This window comes from Balaenoptera ricei, chromosome 19 (assembly GCF_028023285.1).
Source record: "Balaenoptera ricei isolate mBalRic1 chromosome 19, mBalRic1.hap2, whole genome shotgun sequence".
NCBI classification, from domain to species: Eukaryota; Metazoa; Chordata; class Mammalia; order Artiodactyla; family Balaenopteridae; genus Balaenoptera; species Balaenoptera ricei.
The window spans coordinates 39,999,614-40,022,634 of NC_082657.1; the positions used below are offsets into that span (position 1 = coordinate 39,999,614).

General features: G+C 39.0%; 1 protein-coding gene across 1 annotated transcript in view; it reads right to left on the minus strand.

Annotated features, from left to right (window-relative positions):
* The window catches only part of CDH8 (cadherin 8), a 367,669-nt gene that overhangs the window by 325,204 nt on the left and 19,444 nt on the right, over positions 1 to 23,021 (minus strand). The gene's annotated exons all lie outside the window — the stretch shown is intronic.

Consider the following 23,021-nt stretch of genomic DNA (forward strand, 5'->3'; position numbering starts at 1 on the left):
ATATCCTTGTAACTTATTTTATATCTAATAGTTTGTACCTTTTACTCCCTTACCCCTATATTGTCCATCCCCCCAAAATCATTTTTGGTTTCTGCTCCCAAGAAGTTTGCCCTGACTCCAGGCCTTAGATACAAATTCAGGCAGCTAGGGCTCCTGTACATCTCCACGGCAAACCAGTACTAACTTCCATTAGATTGTTTATTATACTGTATTAAGATTGTCGATTTCCTTGAGTGTCTCCCCCAGTTGACTATCAATTTCCTGGAATACAAGACTGTGACTTATTAATCTCTATACTAATAGGGCATAGCACATAATTTACCTGTCATAGGCCAAGGAAAATTCACCAAATGACTAACGGAATTTAAAAAGCTTTATGACTCCAATCTAATACTCTCTCCAATACAGACAAAAGCTACAGAAATGAATCTATTTTAGGGATATATTAAGAGTACTGATACTGAAAATGTGGTCCCCAGACCAAACCATCAACATCACGTGGGCACTTGTCAAAAAATGCCCCACCTCAGAGGTACTGAATCAGAAACTTTCAAGGTGGGGCCCAGCACCCAGCTTTAACAAGCCCTCTATGTGATTCTGATGCTCACTGAACTTTCAGAAGGATAGTATATGTTTCTCCATTCTTTTTTTCCCATCATCTGTCCTCCTGCAATCAATTTTGCTCCCCACACTGGAACCACTTATTGGGAAAAGCAGCAGAATCTCACCACTCCTGTTTCTATTTCCTTCTACAATCTTATTGAAGTTCTAATTGTGTCCCACAATACTTACTTTCAGCGAACAGATCTGTCTGAAGGTTAACTCGAGCTTCCAGGGAGATTAAGAAAAATGAACCAAGTTTCAGAAAAGGTGCTTTCTTGTGTGAAATCATGCTAGCTCTCTTGTTCCTAGCCAAGGCACTCATGGGTAAAGTTTTATTAAAGAGGGAATAGGCCTAGTATATATACAAAGAAAACATTCTGCTCTGTAAGACATAGAAAGCCTTTCTTGTGATAGATGATTATAAATGAGAAAATGTCCCAGGATTGAACCTACCTAAAGCTATAATTAAAAAAGGAAAAAGAAAACAAGAAAACTAAACAAAACAAACAATTTTAGAGGTTATTGGAAGCAATTCCTGTCTTCCCACAAAGATCATCTAATTCTCAGATTCTATGGACAAAGATGGGTTTGGGCTGGGAGCTGGCACACTTGATTTTCCTTTTACCTTTTACATGTCTCATTGTTCATTCAGATAAATTGGACCAGAAGAACAGCTTCTACTAGGCAGACTGCGTGTCTACAACCGTACTTAATAATATGTTTTCTCATTATTGTCCAATCAAAATTAAAAGATGTATTAAAAAAAAAAAAAGATGTAGGAAAAAACGCTTTCAACCTGACAAGTTCTCATCTTACCTGCATTGCTCAGTAGATATAATCCATCCACCCTTGGTTGTCTCATCTACTTATTCTCCCAAAAGAATTTATGGAATCTTCAGATGGCTCATACTGATTCTAATCCCATGTGAAAGTTTCCTGTGTTCTTAAATCATGCTGAAAAGACAGTCCAGCTAGCAGCTTTAAAGACATATGTCTCTTTACCCTAGAGACAAAGAACAATAAACCTAAGCCATCTTTGCAGATAAATTCATCAAAACTCAAGGCCTGTGGAAATGTTTACTAATGTGCTCTCTATTTCTAAGTTTAGAATATCTGAGCTATAAGGGACCTGACAGATCATCCAACTCAATCCCTAGAAGCAAGAGATAAAAATAACAGCATCCGGACTGAGGTTGAACTCAGGATGGAAGAGTCATGTCTTCTAATTGAACAACACTGTTCTTTCACTGCAATCATAGGGAGCGGCAAACACTGCACATGGGGGCAAAGCTGGCCTCTATCAGAGAATGACTGCACTTAAAGATTCTTGTCAATCTGTAGGTAGAGCAAAGGCTTGCTTTAGCAACTTCCTTTCTTAAAAGAGCACTAGTGCATTCCTGGGAGACATAAAAAAGCATGTTTAAGAATGCTCAACTACAATAAGTTTTACTTAGGAATATATGAAGTCATATAATATTGCCTAAAGCTATATCAGCTTTCATTCTAAAGTTCAAAAGAGTCCCACAAACACAGATCTAGATTAAGATGTTCACCAAGAAGTAGGGAAACTTTTAACTGAAACCTATGGTGGTAATTTAATCTATGAAATAATTTTCAGAAGACAAATCGAATTATATAATACAATAAAAGGGTGGTTTATTAGATCCCTAATGTGGTCTACAATTTAAATAATCCTGAAATGTTAGATAGCTTAATCCCCACTTTGCTTTCTATCATAAATGAGGTTAACACTCTTCAAAAAATAGTTCATGACCACAGCGGTTTTTTTTAAGGACAATCCCTCCCTGATTTTGTAGTCTCCTTGTTCTCAAGATCTAGATTTTCTAAAAACAGTTCATAATTCTTATGTTAAATACAACCCTTCCCAATCTAGAGTCTCCTAGAGCCTACCCTGCTGATTTCCCCATTACTCCACCATTCTGCCTTATACAATACTGTCTGAACTAAAAATTAAGACACGCTATTGGAATGAAAACATAATGTATATATGTCATGTTTCACACATCATCAAAATGACTGGTTAGGTACCCATATACTAGTTGTTTATCTAGGCACCACAATATTTTCTCTTGCTTCTACTGTGTTTTCCTCCTAACACAGAACAGTTGTCAAGTGACCATGAACTTCCTTAGAGTAGAATGCCAATTAATGAATATGGAAGGAATAATGGAGATACAAAATCCCCCACTGATGCTAAAACTACTGGATGAAAGTCTGATGAAGAATAAAATTTTCACACAGTTTTCCCCCACAAATTACTTATTAATTACTAAGGAGAAAATAGTAGATTTACAGTGGAGAGACTTGACAGACATCATCTTAACCAGGTAAGCAAATTTAGCCATCATCAACATAGAGTCAAATCAACATCACACATCTCATGATATGATGCACTGAGAGGAACACAACATCACTTCTACAGGTGTTTTATCCAAAAATGCACGTATATACTCCCAAGGAACTATCAGATACACAAATTGAAGAACATTCTACAAAATAACTGGCCTATAATCCTCTAAAGTATAAATGTCAAGAAAGACTGAGAAATTGCTTCAGATCAAAGGAAACTGAAAAGATGTGACAACTAAAAGCAGTATGCCATCTTGATCTGGACCAAAAAACCAAACATCTATAAAGAGCATTGTTGAGACAACTGACAAAATTTTATATGGTTATAGATAGGGTAATAGTATTGTGCCGGTGTTACATTTATTATGATAATTATCCTGTGGTTAGAAAATATACTGAAGTATTTTGAAATAATAGACAAAATGTTCCCAACTTACTCCCAAATGATTCAGAAGAAAATATAATATGCATAAGTAGATAGATAGCAAATGATAAAACAAATGGATTAAAATGTAAACAACTGGTGAATATGGGGAGATCCTTATTATTCTAACTTTTCCATTAAGTTGAAATTATATCACAATAAAATGTGGCTTTCTGTGGCAAATAATAACTAAAGCTGTTTTTCAAATTTCTACGAGGTATCATTTTCTACATTTGAGAGACAAACTGAGGTTCAAAGAGATCAGGCTATTTGCGTAAGAACACAGGGTGGCTATGATAGTTAAGTTTATGCGTTAATTTGGCTGGGCTAAGAGATGTCCAGATAGATGGTAAAATATTATTTCTGGGTGTGCCTGTGTGGATGTTTCTGGAAGAGATTAGCATCTGAATTAGTTAACTGTGTAAAGAGGATTGCCCTCCCCAAGATGGGCGGGCATCATCCAATCCACTGAGGGCTAAAATAGACCAAAAATGTGGAGGAAGGGTGAATTTGCTCTCTGAATTGGGACATCCATCCTTTGCCCACGGACATTGGCATTCCTGGTTCTTGGATCTCGGATTCAGACCAGGACTTACACCATTGACTACCCTGGTTCTGGAATTGCATCACTGACTTTCCTGGACCCCCACCTTGTAGATGGCAGCTCGTGAGACTTCTCAGTCTCTATAATTGCATGAGCCAACCCCTCATAACAAATCTCTTTCTATATATCTCTGTATATTCTATTGGCTCTGTTTTTCCATGTAACCCTGAATAATACAATGTCAAAATTAGAATTTTAACCCAGGACTGTCTAAAATCAAAAATTTCCCAACCTACCATACTGTCTTGAATCAGAACCCTTTGTACCTAGACACAGAGGAAACTGATATGAACTTCAACGCAGCCCTTTCCTGCTTCTTCTTCTAAGCTCTGCCTAAGTTTTCATCTTGTAAGTAAATGAATCATGCCCATCAACAGACATAGAGAATGCACTTGGGGACACAGGGAGGGGGAAGGGTAAGCTGGGACGAAGTGAGAGAATAGCACTGACATATATACACTTCCAAATGTAAAATGTAAAATAGATAGCTAGTGGGAAGCAGCTGCATGGCCCAGGGAGATGAGCTCAGTGCTTTGTGACCACCTAGAGGGGTAGGATAGGGAGGGTAGGAGGGAGGCTCAAGAGGGAGGGGATATGGGGATATACATATGTATATAGCTGATTCACTTTGTTATACAGCAGAAACTAACAAAACACTGTAAAGCAATTATACTCCAATAACAGATGTTAAAAAAAAAAAAATTCGGGCTTCCCTGGTGGCACAGTGGTTAAGAATCTGCCTGCCAATGCAAGGGACACGAGTTTGAGCCCTGGTCTGGGAGGATCCCACGTGCCGCGGAGCAACTGAGCCCATGCGCCACAACTACTGAGCCTGAGCTCTAGAGCCTTCGAGCCACAGCTACTGAAGCCTGCGTGCCTAGAGCCTGTGCTCTGCAACAAGAGAAGCCACCGCAATGAGAAGCCCACGCACAGCAACGAAGACCCAACGCAGCCATAAATTAATTAATTAATTAATTTAAAAAAAAATTTTTTTAAAAGGGAAATCTCTTTAAAAAAAAATTTCTCAAATATAAAATGTGTTTGCTTTAAAAAAAAAAAACACACAGTAAAACAAAAACAAAAACAAAAACAAACCACGACATTTCTAGTTCCAAACACTGTTTTCTCTGAAGACCAGATCTTTTATTCTAATGACTCATTGTGCTAAAAGATTTAATGAAATTAATAAAGAAGGGGAAAAGATTTTCTAGAAATAAGGAGGATATTATACGGAAGCTAAAACGAAGACACTGGGGCATGACAAAGCAGGTAAGTTAAGTACAAGAGTCTCATTAGCAAACAGAACCAATCAATATACAGCCTTAGAAGAATGAAAATCTTAACAATTTGTGGTGCCCCTACATGATCTGATTATTAACAATTATCAGAAGAGTATGAATAATAATAAGAGTGGCAATCATTTACTGAGTGCCTATTGTATTAAAGATGCTATGTTAGGTACTTCTCATATGCTCTCTCATGTAATCCAAAATGTGTAAAGACCAAACATTTTACAGCTGAAAGAACCGAGCTCAGAGAGGTTGCACTACCTTTTTCATGGTCACATGAATCTGGTCTGAAACACAACTCCACTACAATTTTGCTAGGTAATCCCATCTTTTGGAGACTGCGCTATTGAAGTGGAGGATTGAGATCTAGAGGCGGAAACTCTCAGAGTAAAAGGATCATGGAAATCATGGAAGTTAGAGGCTACTTCTAAAAAGGCAACGTGATGAGTGGAGAGACAGGTGAATGCCAGTAGAGCTAGATCTGTCTCCACTACATTGGAAAATTTACCTTTCCTCTTGGAGTATATCGGTTTCTTGTTATGCAGTTGAGATAATAACACCCAACTTTCAGGTTTATTATGAGAATTAAATGAGATAATGTGTGTAAAGTGCCAGGTAGTGATTAGGATTTTAAAGAATGCTGGAAAAGGTTATATACATACACACAACTCTGCATGTGTTTCTGAAGTTCATATTGTGTTCACTGAGATACTGTAAGGATAAGAGTGAAAGGTTCCTTCAGAAAAAAAGAAAGTCATAATGAATTCCTTATCTTGGAAACACATGGCTTAAGACAACATATGCTATCCCTCTTCAGAGTAGATTGCTTTTCAAAATGTGAGAGAGAAAGCTAGAAGAAAAGAGGATATGCCTTTCTTTAGTACCCACTAGTGATAGATGGTTTTATAAGTTCGAACAAAAATGATACAAAGGACCCCAGCTCTTAGGAAAGAGCTTGTAAGGGGAACTGAGAAGAGTCAGCAAGGATGAAGTTCAGAGGGAGAAAGGATAAGTGTTGGCAGAGGACATCAGTAGGTGAGAAGAGAAATGAAAAGGGAAGACGGTTTTGAGAGAATCTAATATGGAAGAGGTGGAGGAGCAAATGGCAAGAAACTGAGAAGGACTTAACATGAAGACAGGAGGAGACCAGTGTAGTATCGTGTCATCGCAGCCAAAGGAAAATGTTTTTCAAGAAGAAGAGATTGATCAACTGTGTCCAACAGTGTTGGAAAGGTTCCTTTGAGAGACTGTTCCTTTGAGGCTGTACCAAAGAAAAGGGTGGCATTTGTTGAAGCAGAACCTACAAGTAAAAATTGCTAAAGTGATCTGAAAGGAAAATGCCAGAACTGTGACCCTTGGCAATTTTGCAGTCCTTGTTGAGTGACTATATGTGTGAGTACACATTTTCTACTGCAACCTACTAGGTTCTGATCATTTGCCAGAGTCTAAAACTACTTTCTTTGAGCTTATGCTGGGGCTATAATGCATTGCCATCTAAATCTGTGTTGTACCACAATGTTCATTGCAGCACTATTTTCAATAGCCAGGACATGGAAGCAACCTAGGTGTCCATCGACAGATGAATGGATAAAGAAGATGTGGCACATATATACAATGGAATATTACTCAGCCATAAAAAGAAATGAAATTGAGTTATTTGTAGTGAGGTGGATGGACCTAGAGTCTGTCATACAGAGTGAAGTCAGAAAGAGAAAAACAAATACCGTATACTAACACATATATATGGAATCTAAAAAAAAAACACAAAAGGTTCTGAAGAACCTAAGGGCAGGACAGGAATAAAGACGCAGACGTAGAGAATGGACTTGAGGACACGGGGAAGGGGAAGGGGAAGCTGGGACGAAGTGAGAGAGTGGCAAGGACATATATACACTACCAAACGTAAAATAGATAGCTAGTGGGAAGCAGCTGCATAGCACAGGGAGATCAGCTCGGTGCTTTGTGACCACCTAGAGGGATGGGATAGGGAGGGTGGGAGGGAGATGCAAGAGGGAGGAGATATGGGGATATATGTATATGTATAGCTGATTGACTTTGTTATAAAGCAGAAACTAACACAACATTGTAAAGCAATTATACGCCAATAAACATGTTAAAAATAAAATAAAATAAAGTAAAATAAAAAAACAGCTAAATTTCCAAAAAATAAATAAATTAATAAATAAAAATAAATTTGTGTTGTAAGTCAGCTGTTTGCTGTCTTATAATTAGGTGTGTCAGTAGAATTTGTTTGTGTATCTATTAGACTTGCTTAAGACTTTCAGTAAATCATTTTGTAGAGTGCAATATTGTTAAAAGAAATTAGTAAATAAATAAATAAAATATCTTATTTAGCTTACAGACTTCACACAGGTACAAATGGATAACTGCAAAATTCATTTGAAATCACGAAGTGAGGAGAAGGAATTGAGTGATCCAAAATGTGCCTCTATTTTAAATTCACGTATAATTTCCATACAGTAAAGTACATAGACATTAAATGTTTAACAAACGGATTCACTCACTTTTGTAACCCACAAGTCTATTATAATAAGAAATATTTCTATCATCCCAGCAAGTTCCTGCATACCCCTTCCTACTCAATACTCCCTAAACCTGTCCCTGCTAGAGGCAACCAGTGTTCTGATATCTCTTGCCATAGGTCAATTTTGCCTGTTCTAAAATTACACTAAAAAGTATGAATAAACACTTTTATAATTGACTTCTTTCATTCAGCATAATGGTTTTCAAAATAATCCATATTTTTACATGTACCAGTAGTTCCTTCATGTTACTACTAAGTAGTATTTTATTGTATAAATTCAAATTATTTAGCCATTCAATTGTTGATGAAAATTTGGGCTATTTCCAGTTTGAGGCTATCATAAATAAAACTGCTATGAACATTATTATTTTAAAAAAAGACATCTCAATTAACAAACATTTACTGTGTACCCACAATCTGCCAAAAATTGAATAGAAAGAGGTCACAGCAGACATAACTGTAAAGAGAAGAGATAAAGCCTTTAACTAAAATCTTAATTGAACCCCTTTCTCATTTCTCTGAGCTCAGTTTCTCACATGACTGCTGAGAAAAGTTGACATATTTTTTCTCATCTGTAGACAAATTCTGCGGTGTTTTTAGCAGGAGTAGTAGTAACACTAGTAGTAAGAGTTATTTGTAGGTGAATAATAGTTATTATTTTCATTATCATATTACAGTTAACAATTACATAGCACTAACATGTACTGTGCTAAACGCTATCTATTTCCTATCAACTCATTTAATGTTTCTAATATTAAAGGCTGAATGAATCCCCTAAGGTCACATAATAGTAACTGCTTTTCATTGAGGCTAAGGAGAGATTTAGGACTCATCTACATAGGTAATGGAGACACACAGAAATTTTACATGCAGGGGAATAACCTGTCCAGTTTTGAAATTTAGAAAAACGATTTGAATGAAACACAGAAAGTTAGATGGAATAACAAATTTGACCACATCCAACCCTATGGAGAAAGGCTTGGAAAAGATTGATTTAGATAATTTCCCACCTCCCACCCTATGCTTAACAAGTACAGTTGGTGCCGAAATCTTGGCTCTCTGTGCACCAATGCCAAACAGAAATACAGAGACAGAGTTATGGAGGAGAAATAAAGAGTGGCTTTATTTCTTTGTCAGGCAAAGAGGGAATATAGTAGGCTAGTGCCTCGAGAACTGCGCCCCCCCCCCACTGGGGAATAGGGAGAGGTTATATAGTCAGGGGTAGTGGTCAGAGGTATAAGGATCAAGGCAGTAACAGTCTTGCATTCTTCTTTCTTATGCAAAATTTCAAAAGGGTGGGGTTGATTAGGGTGTGTGCAGGCTCTCTGGTGGTCTCCTAATCTTGAGGAGCTTCTCTGGCCCCTTTCATCTCGCCTCAGGTGGTTTCCTGGCTGCTCCTCCCCTGATTAGGAACTGTTCAAATCTGCCCTTTGGAACTCAGGGAAGGTCATGGAGGTTGGAGTCTTGCCTACAAGAAGTGGGGGACAAAAAGGCCCACAGGGCCCTGCTCCGCATCACAGAGTTCATCAAATAACAACTCATTCTGGATGGAATTTTCACTTCATCTCGTTTACTTGGGATTTCTGGGTTAGGATGGTGAGATGGGTTAACAAGAGTCCGGGGGATAATTTAAGCCTTGGAATTCGGCTAATCCAAGGTGACGTGAGCATAATACAGTGTGTGTGTGTGTGTGTGTGTGTGTGTGTGTGTGTGTGTGTATCAACCTGCTGTATTTCTTTTCAAAAAGTTACCCAGGGAGACAAACAGCCTGAGGTAAATACATAAACTATATACATTCTGCTTTTGACTGGAGGCTTAACTTGTCAGCCAGAATGATTTACATAGTGATCATCTCTCTTCCTGACTAGAAAGTTGCACTAGCTTCAAGCTATGTGCTCTGTTAAGAGTCATGAGGAGAGAAATCCTTCCTATTTCAAGCTGGTTTGATTGTTAATTCCTTTCCAGGGGTGATGTGAAATCTGGATAACATACATGAACTGGTAGCAATGCTATTGCTAAGATGAGTGGATATGATAGAAAAAAAATAGGTAAAGTTGCTTTAAAGAGTGAATAGCCCACCACTGAATATTTCTACCTTGTTTCTTCAGAGTGAATGTTGATGTCATCCTGAAACAGGAGGAGGACACTGCAGGGTCCTCCCGGGTACAAAGGACTTTCTGTGTCCCCCGTTTCTTGTTTTTAGAAAAAAAAAGGCTTCAGTCTCCTAGGCTTTCCCTGAGTTCCAAAGAGCAGGCTCAAGCAGTTAATGATTAGGACACAAGAGTCACAGGACTCCTAGTTCCTCCTGAAGGGATAGAGATAAGAATCTGATGCATATCTTTGAATTATTCTATGGAAACTAAGACCACCACCACCCCACCACCCCCAGATGGAGGATGGTGACTACATTCTGACCACAAGCACAAACCAAACCCCAGACTGGTTGGAACCTGAAGGTTGAGATTCAGGAAATATCACCCTGTTACCTCACCACCAACCAATCAGAAGGTCCACGAGCAGATCATGCATCCTAAGACCCCTCCCCTAGCACTGTCTTTAAAATCCTGTGCCTGAAAGTTATTGGGGAGTTCGAGTCTTTTGAGCACAAGCTGCCCATTCTCCATGCTTGGCCATTGCAATAAACCTTTCTCTGCTCCAAACTCTGACCTTTCAGTTTGTTTGGCCTCACTGTGCGTCGGGCACACCAATTTGGGTTGGACGACAATACACAGTCCTTGCCTCCGTCTTAATCATCTCAGCAAAGGCTCTGGCACATAGGATGTTCCCAATAAATATTGCTTAATAAATATATTAATCTACACCCAATAATTTGTCAGCACTTCAGGATAACATGTTAATCAATTATATTGATTTTGAAAATAGAAAGTAAATAATTCTGTGAAACATCACATTAGTTTCTAAATTCTGTGTATGTGTGTGTGTTTGTGTGTGTGTGTGTGTGTGTGTGTGTGTTTGAAGAAATGATAGGATGTGGATAGTTTACCCAAGAATTTCAACTATGCTAGGGGAGATTATACATCAGGAAAGTTCAAGGGCAAAATTTGATGGCAAATATACTTATGTCTGAGATTTGATTCCACAACTTTCAGCTGGCTGACCTTATACAAATTATACAACCTCATTAAGTCTGTTTACATCTACAGACTGAAAGGTATTACAGTATGTACCTCACATGGATTTTGTGAGCATTAAATGAGACAGGCCATAGTGTTTATTCTAGTGCTGGAAAAAAGTGTTCAAAATGTTATTCACTGTTATGATTAACAGCAATGAGATTCCTTATTTTCTTTGAGAGTTCTATAGGATGGATATTGTAATACCCGTGATACAATATAGTCAAGAGATGAACTTCTTGTAAAACATCTCATTTTCATAAAAATAAAGTCAGTACAAAACTGAGGCAAATTTATAAGATAATACAACTCATCTTAGATAATAGATTTAACCATCACTGTATCTAAAAACAAAATTATCAGAAACGTTTAGCACAATAATTATCCATTAGTAGGAAAGTTAATGTTTGTCTGAGAAGGTGTGGGATTTTGGCGGTACGCAAGTGTGGAAGGGGTGTAAAATGCTTACATAATTATGAATCTAAAGGTCCTTCTCTTCAGTATTTATAAAATGTGCCATTGAATGTTAGCTTCTATTTCAGTGAATTCCAGGTACTAAAATAATGGAATGTTTTTTGCCTGTTCAAGAATTTGAAAATCAAGCTCTTTCAAAAATCCACACACAAAAAAAATAGCGATTTAGTAGCACTGTTACTGCAGTGTAATAGCTTTTATCAAGTAAGTTTTTAAATTTTTTAAAATTTATTTATTTTAGGCTGCGTTGGGTCTTTGTTGCTGCGCACAGGCTTTCTCTAGTTGTGGCGAGCAGGGGCCACTCTTTGTTGTGGTGTACAGGCTTCTCATTGTGGTGGCTTCTCTCGTTGCACAGCACGGGCTCTAGGTGCGCAAGCTTCAATAGTTGTGGCATGTGGGCTTCAGTAGTTGTGGCGCACGGGCTTAGTTACTCCATGGTATGTGGGATCTTCCCAGACCAGGGCTCAAACCCGTGTCCCCTGCATTGGCAGGCGGATTCTTTAACCACTGCACCACCAGGGAAGCCCTCAAGTATGTTTTTTTTTTTTTTTTTTAATTTTTTTAAAAATTTATTTATTTATGACTGTGTTGGGTCTTCGTTTCTGTGCGAGGGCTTTCTCTAGTTGCGGCAAGTGGGGGCCACTCTTCGTCACGGTGCGCAGGCCTCTCATTATCGCGGCTTCTCTTGTTGCGGAGCACAGGCTCCAGACGCACAGGCTCAGTAATCGTGGCTCACGGGCCTAGTTGCTCCGCGGCATGTGGGATCTTCCCAGACCAGGGCTCGAACCCGTGTCCCCTGCATTGGCAGGCAGATTCTCAACCACTGCGCCACCAGGGAAGCCCTCAAGTATGTTTTAATAATGTTCTTTTCATGCAATCTCCTTACCAGGTGTTATAAATTTAATATTCCATTGTAATTTGTATTATTATGATGATGGTGATTCTGTATTTGTATGACAATAATACTTTGTAATGCCTGATTGTATTTTTTTTTTCAGCAAATCATTTTTACTCCTGTACAGCTCAAAAGAAAATAGTCTCTCTGACCAGTGTTAATCTGAGGTTGGTCTGCATCATGGTAGAACTCAGCATTACTATGTTCCACATCACTCCCTGAGTGGTGGAAGTTGATAGTTGGTAAACATCTTCAACCCACCCTCTCACTTGACCTTCAGTTTTTTTTACTGTGTTTGTACTGTGACACTTTGAAGCATTGGAAATGTGTGCCTATCAACATGGAATGTGGGCATCCATCATCTCATTCTCAATTTTCTTCTTCTCCCTGAGTATCAAACACTCACAGTTAAGCATATACTTTCATCCATGCCTTCAGAAGATAAAGCACTCATGTTAAAGAAGCACTGCTCCTTGTATTCCGTGAGATTTATTCCTTCCTCAAGCTTGGTGTTATATTTGTTTAGATAATTCAGAATTGTTGAGAAACAGAATGTTGGATTTCAGAGAGCCCTAGAGAGCCCTGAAGCCATCCATGTCATTTTCCAAATGAGTAACCTATGGCCATGGAATGTAGGGGCCTCATAATGTCTAGGGAATGACAATCAGAAACAAAGCTTTAACTAATGACAAGAAGAGTCCAAGGTGTGGACGGCTTAAAACAGAAATAACTACCATTATACTTAGTCCCCTCTAAATGAATGAAGATAATCACATTGCTTGGGGAATCCTAGAGGAAAAAAATCCTGCAAGCTAATTTTCTAGATGAGGAAACTGAAGCTCAACAAGATTAAATGACACACAAGGCCACAGGCTGTAGTGTATGGTTGTTATGACAAGATGTAAAACCCAGCTTTGTCTAACTTCAAAGAGGAACTCCTTACCACAATACTTCAGGCTACTACAGTTCTCATTTAAAAAGAAAGGACCCTGTACTTTTGACAGAGGTCAACGGTGGTGATGCAGGGTACGGTGAACTGAACAAGCTCTTCATCTTAGTGGATAAATATGGAAGAATAATAGGTTAGCCACTGTGGTTATAACAACAACAAAACAAGATAGAAATTATACTGAAAACTTGCTAATGGTTTCAGATATTTGTGCTAAACATCATTTCCTAATTTTGTGTTGTGTCGCTATGTTCATATAAGGCAGTTTCCCTCCTAGAGCTGCAAACCCAAATCTATGCCCCCTAAAAAGTTGATTTGCCTCCAACAATATACCTTAAATAGTAAATCGTAAAATAGAAAATACAAGTCCTTTAAGAGGAAGGAGGTTCAAATGAAAATCTGCATCCAGTCACATTAATGCTTAGCTTTCAGGGGAGGGAGAATGGAAACTAAACTCAACCCCTGACCCAATGGGTTAGAAAAGTTTTCCTTGTGCTGACACTTTTATAAAATTCAAAAGAAAAAGCCAGAACCTTGTGGTGCTTACAGAGCAGCAGAATCAGAGGATTTTGCATTTGTAAAGACTCTTCTAAGCCTCCATTTCCAAAGTGGGAATCCTTTCTTCAGGTAGCTCAAAAGTTCTCTCAGGAGAGGAGCCTTCAGATACAGACTTTTCCTTCCTTATCACATCTCAGGGAGCAGTTTCCAGGCATGCTAATTGTCCTTGTAAATGTAACAAAGCTTCTCTGCCAGGTCACGGGTTGAAATTGTATTCCAGGGCTTGAAATGCCAAGTGACACAGACCTGGTCCTCCTTTTCCCACCCAAATCCAGCCTGGTGAATATTCCTAAAAAAAATTTGACTGCAATGACCTTCCTCAAATGTTAACAAAAGAATTCTCTAACATTCTTGCATTCATGGTTTCCTGGTCTGGACTATACATCATGGGGAACTTGGGGCACCAGGCTGTATAAAGGAACACAATCTTGGACAATGTGAAGCTAAGAGGTCACAAGGCAGTGCAGGCTTTTGAAAGCCTCATTCAATAACATCCCCTGGGAGGATGACTATTATTAATCCAAGTTCTCAGTCTGCATTTGGCAGCATTAAGTAGGGAAGTAATGTAGTCCTTGGATTTAAAAGAGACCACACAAATCAGGTGACTGGATGGTATACTTAAAAGGTATCCCATCCAGGCCTTTGCTAGCTCCTGGCAATGACGTGCAGCAGGATTTAGGAGTCCGAGTCTTAAGCAATCCACTTTGTGGTGCAACGTGGAACTGCAGTAGTAACCTCAACACTTCTTGATGGAGAGAAGTTACCACAGGGGGATACCTCTCAAAGGACCGTGTGCAGGCAGTGTGATCATTAGAGCAAACACTGAACAGGTGTCAGAGGCCCAGTTTCCATGTGGGTTGAATACCATCCCAGTTATCCTCCTGGCTCCCTGGGCTACTGAGATAATCAAGGGAAATATCTGGAAGAGCAAATTGTGCTGTGTAAAAGTAAGAACTTTTTCCATATTCCATAAGAACGTATCTATGTGCAAGGAAACATATGGAAGAACCAAATAAAGTGAGTGAGGGGGCAGTGCAGCGTAGGCAGAAAGAAGCATAGATTGCGGAATCAGCTGGTTCTGCATTCCATTCCCCATTCTCCACTTTCTTGGCCATTCTAGGGCAGTAACTAAATCTCTCTAAACCTAAAATTCTTTATCTGTTAAGAGGCACAGGGGTGATATTAACAGCCCTCTCTCACAGGGTCCAAGTGAAGGCTAAATAAGATTCTGTACATCTGGAAGGCACCAGGTACTTAGGAAGTGTTATTTCCCTTGGTCCTACCTATACATATCCTTCAACTTCCACCTTGCCTACTCTTTCTTAAGCTGTTAAAATATATATTTATTCAAATATATTTGCGAAGTGCAAAAACAGAAAACAACCTCAGCCTTCTCTATGGCCATTTTAGATTATTTAAAATTAGTTGTATAAATTAAATTGTAAATGTAAAATGTAAATTCTAATAAAATGGTTTTTCTTCCAATGTTTCAAAAGCCCATTCCACAATTTTAGAGAGCTTTAGAAGACATAAATTGTCCAGAGGCTTACTCATAATCCTTTCCCACTTTCCCACTTCTTTTGTAAACTAGTGCCATGATCCCTAAGTAGGAATGATGTGATGATTTTACTTAAAGACTCATTATTAAATTGTTACACTCCATAACCAGTTTGAGGTAAAATCCCATGATTTAGTCTCTAGCATCAATTACTAGAAAGTGTATACCTTTAAAAGCCAAAATTGTGTCTCTGGAAAAGTTTAAAAGAAAGATCATCCTGTTTGTTGGTTCACGCAAATTGTTCTGACTTCACGCCCAGTCCTGCCAGCCACAGTTATTCAGCAAAAGCCATGTGTCAGAATCAAAATGCACTTCTTTTCAAAAATCCAGACCTGTGTGATCAGAAATGCCATAAAAGTATGCATAAGTCCATCTGTCCAGGGGCTGAAAGAAATTAGTCTGGGCCTAGTGAAAACCACTTAGTGGACCCCAAATCCTCTCCATTGGCTTTTCTCCTCACGCACTCTCTCTCTGTCTCCTCTGCCTTACTTCTCTCTCTCAATCTTCACCTTCACCCAATCTTTCTTTTTCCCTCATTGTTTTGGATTCTTTGTGTTTCTGAAATTCTGTGTTTCTGTGAAAGTCAGTCACTTTCTATGTTTTGTGTCTGGGCTCCTCTCTTATGTTGTAACAGTCACGTGACTTCCTCTCTGTAATTGAGGATTTGTGTCTTACTGCCCATTTGCTGCTTGGCCCTATCTTTTGTGTCTCTTTTTTTTTTTTAAAGGGGGGGGTTCTTTATTATCATTATTATTTTTAATAAGTTTATTTATTTATTTTTGACCGCTTTGGGTCTTTGTTGCTGCGCATGGGCTTTTCTCTAGTTGCAGTGAGCGGGGGCTGCTCTTCATTGCGGTGCCTGGGCTTCTCACTGCGGTGGCTTCTCTTGTTGCGGAGCACGGGCTCTAGGTGCACAGGCTTCAGTAGTTGTGGCAAACGGGCTCAGTAGTTGTGGCGCATGGGCTTAGTTGCTCCACAGCATGTGGGATCTTCCCGGACCAGGGCTTGAACTCGTGTCCCCTGCATTGGCAGGAGGACTCCCAACCACTGCGCCACCAGGGAAGTCCCTTTGTATCTCTTTGACCCTCTCTCATCACCTCATTCTGTGTGTGTGTACTTATGTGTTGGGGCAGGTGTGTCTCTATGTTTCTTGTTTGGTCTTTTAGCTTCAACTTGTGTCTTTCCTCCCACTTGTGGATGGAGGAAAAACTGGAAACATTGAAATGCATTCCCAATAGTTTACTTGGGATGTGGAATTTGGTTTCAGCTATAAAAAACTTAGACCTTTACAGCATGAGTGTAATGGCAGGAAAAGCAGAGAAGATGAGAGGAACAGTGGCTGTAATCAATAGGACCAACCATTGCAAATGACTCATGATTCCTGAAAACACCTCACAGGGCTGATTACAAATGTCCCTGCAAAGTCAGGGTCAGATTCAGACGATGAGCTCTGCCAAAGTAACACTGCTCTAAGAGAAAAATAACAGGACACACGCACACGTGCACACACACACACACAAGTATGACAAGAGGCAAACTGCAATGAGAAATTCATTTATACTTTTGGGTTCCCAGAAGCACATAAAAAATAAAAGCAAAGAAAACTCCACTATAAATAAACCTGCCACATTCTAAATAAAGCCTCTGAGTGGCTGGGGAGTCTGGCTTTCTTCGAGGAGTTACATGATTTGGTCATTTTTAATAGCCATGTTTGCTCTTTCACCAAATTACTTTTCCTCATAGAATCTGCTAAAGGCACGAGGGGATTATTCTCAGTGTTCAAAGTGCACCAGTAACAAAGGACATGACCAGAACTGTCCAGAGGAAGGTCACTATGTTAAGAGCTGGCAAGGAAGAGATGAAACAGAGAAGCACATATCCATTTGGAAAAAGATTCTTGGAGTTGCAAAAGGCACTGGGTGAGTCACTGAAGAGAGCTAAGTAAATTATAGATCCCACCTTGGAGCCTCTGTAATATTGTCCACCAGTTCAGTTTCCAAGTGTACAGGGAATTGTTACTAAATTATTCAGCATTAACACAGTTAGTTCAAGCAACTGGAGGGTACAAGCTTTTTGTCTTTTTTTTTTTTCTTTTTGTGTTCTTTTAACACCTGTCTATGTGTGCAAGATTTTCTTTTTCATCCCATTCAACTATTCTGCTCTTCTTTCCACTGTTCTAGTGATTCTCAGTTCAAAGAAAACCCACAAAATTGCCCGGTTGTGGCAAAGCTTCCAGTGAGCTAACTTAATGCTACAGCTCTGGAGTACTTAAGAACTCTGCCCGACTCAGAAAACAGCTAGAATCATTTCACTGTAGTCACCTAACCAATGAGAATTCACTTCAGTTCCAACATCTCAATTGTCTTACTTGCAAAATGGAGACAACATCTATAAATATATTTAACACACAAAGCAAGACGCCTTAAATGCTCAGGAAAAATATTCTTTTCCTCCTGCAACTCCTTCATCATTTATCTCTTACTTTATCAACATAATCATCTTAAATGTATATCTGTAAATGATAATGCCAAAAAGAAAGACACTGGGCTAGCCCCTACATTTGGAGAAGAACCCACAAATCACCTTGTACATGGTACCAGCCCTGCCCAGGCCCAGACTGTGGCAGTTTCATCTCCCCATAAAGGAAATAAAACAGAGCCGCCACATGCATTAGCCTTAAGGACATTTTTTCTTCTCTCAAGGGGTTTGTATCCACCTCGGTCTCTGACTACCAAAGCATAGAGAGACGCATGCAAAGAAAAAGGTGTAGTGGCTTTGCAATTGGATAGATATCACTAAATGTCTATTTACATCTTACTAAACCTTTTACATCTAGTCTGGAGACCATACAGATATGTAGTCGGTTAACTTCAGTGAGCCTCACTTTTCTCATCTGCAAATTGGGGTGGCAGCCTAGCACATTGAGCCCTTCCCGCACGGGGTTCAAATGTGACAATGTGCTGCCGAGATTACAGGAACAAGTTCAAAGATCACCACGCCCGGGTTTGACTCCTGGCTTCAGCACTTATTCACTTGTAAACTCTAATGCAAACAACTCTTCCCTTCAGAGCCTCTCTCCAGATCTGGCACTGGGAATAATGGTACCTTCATCAGGGGGTTGCCAGGAGGATTGAACGAGAAAACTTTATAAAGTGTCTACCATATAGTAAACATTTAATAGATATTTAAATCTCCTTTTCTCCCCTACTTTAATGTCTCTGGCTAATGTCATCAAGTTCACAGTCTCCACTAGATATTCACAGCCAAAAAAATAATAATAATAATAATAATAATCTATACAATACAGCTGGGTTTTTTTTTAGGATTAGAGAGAAATAGAAATATGCATCCAGTGTTTTATTCCCTGCTGTTCCCCCAATATTCCTCAGCCCTTCTGATCAGGCTCATTTGGATTCCGCTATTGTCTCCCACGGAAGCCCAGTGACATTTGATGCTCTGCAGATTTCAGAACACATCTGCCACGCTGTGGTAAATACATGCAGCAGAAAAAGAAGTCCACGGATATGAACAGGAAACAGTTCCTGTTAACTAATCAAGTTTGGGGAGGGGTGTTCCACAGACAGTAACCTCCCTCTGCTGTCACCTGCAAAACAGGGGAGTCCCATTTGCAAACTGGTGCCACAGCCTGCTGTGTCCAGCACTTACTACAGGGGTGCAAATGAGATAAGCAGCGGCTTCTACCCACAACCTTGCCTGGGGCTCTTGCAAACACCAGCTCCATGACTCTTTTCTTTAGTTGAGTGGTATTCAAAATTTACTCAGGCTGTCTACAGAGAGCAAAAAGCATGACTTGCACTATCCCTGGATTAATTGATGATTGACTGATTTCTTTAAAAATATGTATTTTATGCTTTAATGTGCATAGGAATTACCTAGGGGCTATTGTGAAAATGCAGATTCTGATTCAATAAGAATGAAATTCTGCATTTCAAACTAGCTGTCAGGTGACGATGCTGCTGCTAATCTACAGACCCTCACTTTGATTAATAAGAATGTAGTGTATTTTAGTTCTCCTCCTAGATACATCTAAGAAGATTCTTAAATGTTTTGAAATGTGAGTGAGGTAGTAGCTGGTGCTGATGAGAAAACATACCCATATTTTAATGAAATATTCAGATCTTTGAATACTGACAACACTGTCTTTAATACATTTCAAAATATTCAAAGACTTAGTTAGGAACAGGAATATATATAATCAAATTATGCCAAGGGATGAGTGTGTGTGTGTGTGTGCGCGCGCGTGCGCGCGTGCAGATGATTTTAAGTTAACTATAGTATAAATAATATGTACAGATGAAAAATGCTGAAATATTAAAGAAACTGCTATGTAGAAAACATGTCTAGCCAGGCCAAATGAGATACTGTAAATGCCGTTAACACTTTTATCTTTCTTAAATAACACAGTACCTTAAATAACGTTTCTACACTATTCTTACTTATTGAAATATTAAAAGCAACATGCAGGCTGACTGCATTACTTGAAGACTCCAAAGATAGTTCCCAATTTCAAGGCCAAATACAAAATCTTCATGAGATAGTTTCCCATTTCAAGGCCAAGTACAAAATCTTCAATTTTTGGTTAATATGTGGTCTGTTCCATGGTAATGAAAGTCATTTAACATGCATACAACAGTGCAGCAAGACTGTGGCTGTTCTTTCTCTCTTCATCGTTTCGTAAAAATGATTAAATATTGCTGGCACTTTAATTTATTAATTGATGAGACTGAACTTCCAAAGGTTTAACACAGGTGTGGTTTAAAATAATAAAAAAGATTCTATTAATATTTACCAACTGATTTCACATTAAATGATGGTCCCCATGAATTTGCTATCAATACATGGCATTGGTTTAAAAAAAATTGAACACTATAACGTTGTCATTTATTTTTCTCTCATTTTATTATGTTTTACAATGTAATAATAGCAGAGTCTAGAAAATAAAATGCAGAAAATTATAAAAAAAGAAAAAAAAAGATAATCCAACCACATATATTGGAAAAAAAGTTTTAGTATATTGGTATATTTCCTTTTATTGATTTGTGGTACAGTTATTAATATGAATTAATGTCAGGCATTAACCCCTTATTTTGTTTGCTTTTTCATATTTATTTATTTTTTGGCTGCATCAGGTCTTAGTTGTGGCACGTGGGATCTTTCGTTGCGGCACGTGGGCTCTTCGTTGCAGTGCACGGGCTTCTCTCTAGTTGTGGCACGCAGGCTCATTAGTTGTGGCGCGCGGGCTTAGTTGCCCTGCGGCATGTGGGATCTTAGTTCCCTGACCACAGGTCGAACCGATGTTCCCCTGCATTGCAAGATGGATTCTTAACCACTGGACTACCAGGGAAGTCCCCCCTTATTTTGTTTTTAATGAAGGCTACATGATTATTATTTATTCATTAGATAGAATCATACATTTGGGATTTTTATAATCTTACGTTGTTTTCAACTGGGGAAATCTTTATATCAGAAATAGTGGATAGTGGTTATAGATACGATTAGGATTCTCCTTACATTAGTTTTTAAAATCAAGAGTATTGACTTTGTTTGTGAAAATTGTTGAATATGGATGATCAGAGTGATAGGTACAAAGGAATTGATTATTTTTGTTAATGTTTGATTATATTTTTTATGTACACATACATATCGTAATAGATACATGCCAGGTACTCTGTTCATATCACATATGCATTTTTAAATTATATTCTATACACATTTTATATCTTGCTTCTGATATTTATTCAGTTGCAATCATGTTCCCATGTTCTAAATTTTAACCATTTTTGGATGATTCATACTATTCTGCTATGTGATGCATGGAAAGCTTTCCCAGTTGTGCAGCCTTTATGTTTGCCCAGTTCTTCCCTCTGAGCTTTGGCTTCGTATTTGTGATAGGAATCAATTCTCTGCTTTCTTTCTTTTCCACATTGAATACCTTGGTGCTATTTATTCATAAAATAGGGTGACATAATCTGGCTTTTTCACCCACAAACATATAACTACTAGCACTTTGCTTCAAGTGGGAAAAGTATCTGCCTCAATGAGATGACTCTTCAAGAGGACCGACAAAATGTACAAGACTCTTCTTGTAAGTCTGCATGAATTTACTTTTCAAGGCATCTACAGAGATAAGCAGATTATACACACTCTCACTTGGCCCCCTGGTAAGGAACAAAGATACAGTTTGGCTGTGCCTGAGAGGCTGTGTGACTTTCCCCTCCATCTACCTTTGTAGCAGAGGTGAAAAGAAACAGAGTGAGAGTCTGGGGGCTACCAAGAGAAAGAATTAGGAGATGTCTTGGGATTTTACTCATGTACAAAGTCAGCTAATAGACTGTGTGTACGTGTGTATGTGTATGTGTGTGTGCATGTGCGTGTGTGTGTGTGTGTGTGTGTGTGTGTGTGTGTTGAGGGTTTCTGCTAACATACATGACTAATACTATTCCCTTTTTTTTATATCAGCATCAAAAGACTTCCAACAGCTCTGGGATGCTTGTTATTTCTAAGTTGGGACACTGGGCAAAAGGCAGACAACCCTTGTTGTTTGGTCAGATTGAGACGTGCGATGCTGACTTGCATTCCTGCTAAATTATTGGTGCACAAGTCTCTGTCTGAGTAGGCAGAAGCTTCACGAAACTGACAGTGAATTGTTCTCGCAAGGCCAAAGATACAATTTGGCTCTGGCTGCGTAGCCCAGTGCTCTTAACATGCAAACAGCCAGCAAAAATAATGGCATGTCAAGTGCAATTTTCTCACCAGCCGCTGACACCGTAAACTGTAATATAGTGTAATTATTTGGCACCCCGTGTCCTTCATACTAAGCACCACCCAAATGATTTCCAAGTTACGGGGAAGAGGGAAGGTTAGAAGGTCAAATTTAAAGAGAGAAAATGAGTCAGTACCTTGGAGGGAGAGAATTATAAATAGATGTGGCATCACCAGTGAGAGTTATATCCAAATAAGGAACTGCTCAGAAATCCAGGTAGGAGGGGAAAAGGGAGGAAAGAGAGCAGAGGAGTTTATGTAAGAAAGAGGATTTAGGATAGAACTCTGACCACCTGGAAAGCAAACCGTTTTTTCCCAAAATAAAGCAGTCTGAGGAACAGAGGATCACAGAAGCACAGAACAAGAGCTAAAGGAACTTGGGTAGATAGAGGTTGCACACATTTTTTCTTTTTTATATTGCTTTCTTTTCCTGTTCCACAGGGATCTGTATCTTAAATATAATTCCATAATCCACTATACAATTACAAGTGAGGAAACTGCGCCCGAGAGACGTGTGACTTTCTGTTCCAGTTCCTTTATAGCAGAGGGGAAAAAAGACAGAAGCCAGATCTCCAAGAGACCCTTGCCCATCTTTCTACCTGATTCAAAAGATCTCAACCCTAGTTCTCTGTCTTCCAGTTACTCTGACCCTCTCTCAGCTCCTTAAATAGTCTTGTGCATATGCTATGTCCTCTGTGGGAATGCTGTCTTTTTTCAACCCTGCCCCTTAGTTCATTGTTTTGGCATCTCAGCTCACAGGTGATTCCTTTAGGGAAGATTCCATCATCCCACCAAATAGACCAGTTTCCTCTATACGTGCTTCCATAGACCCATA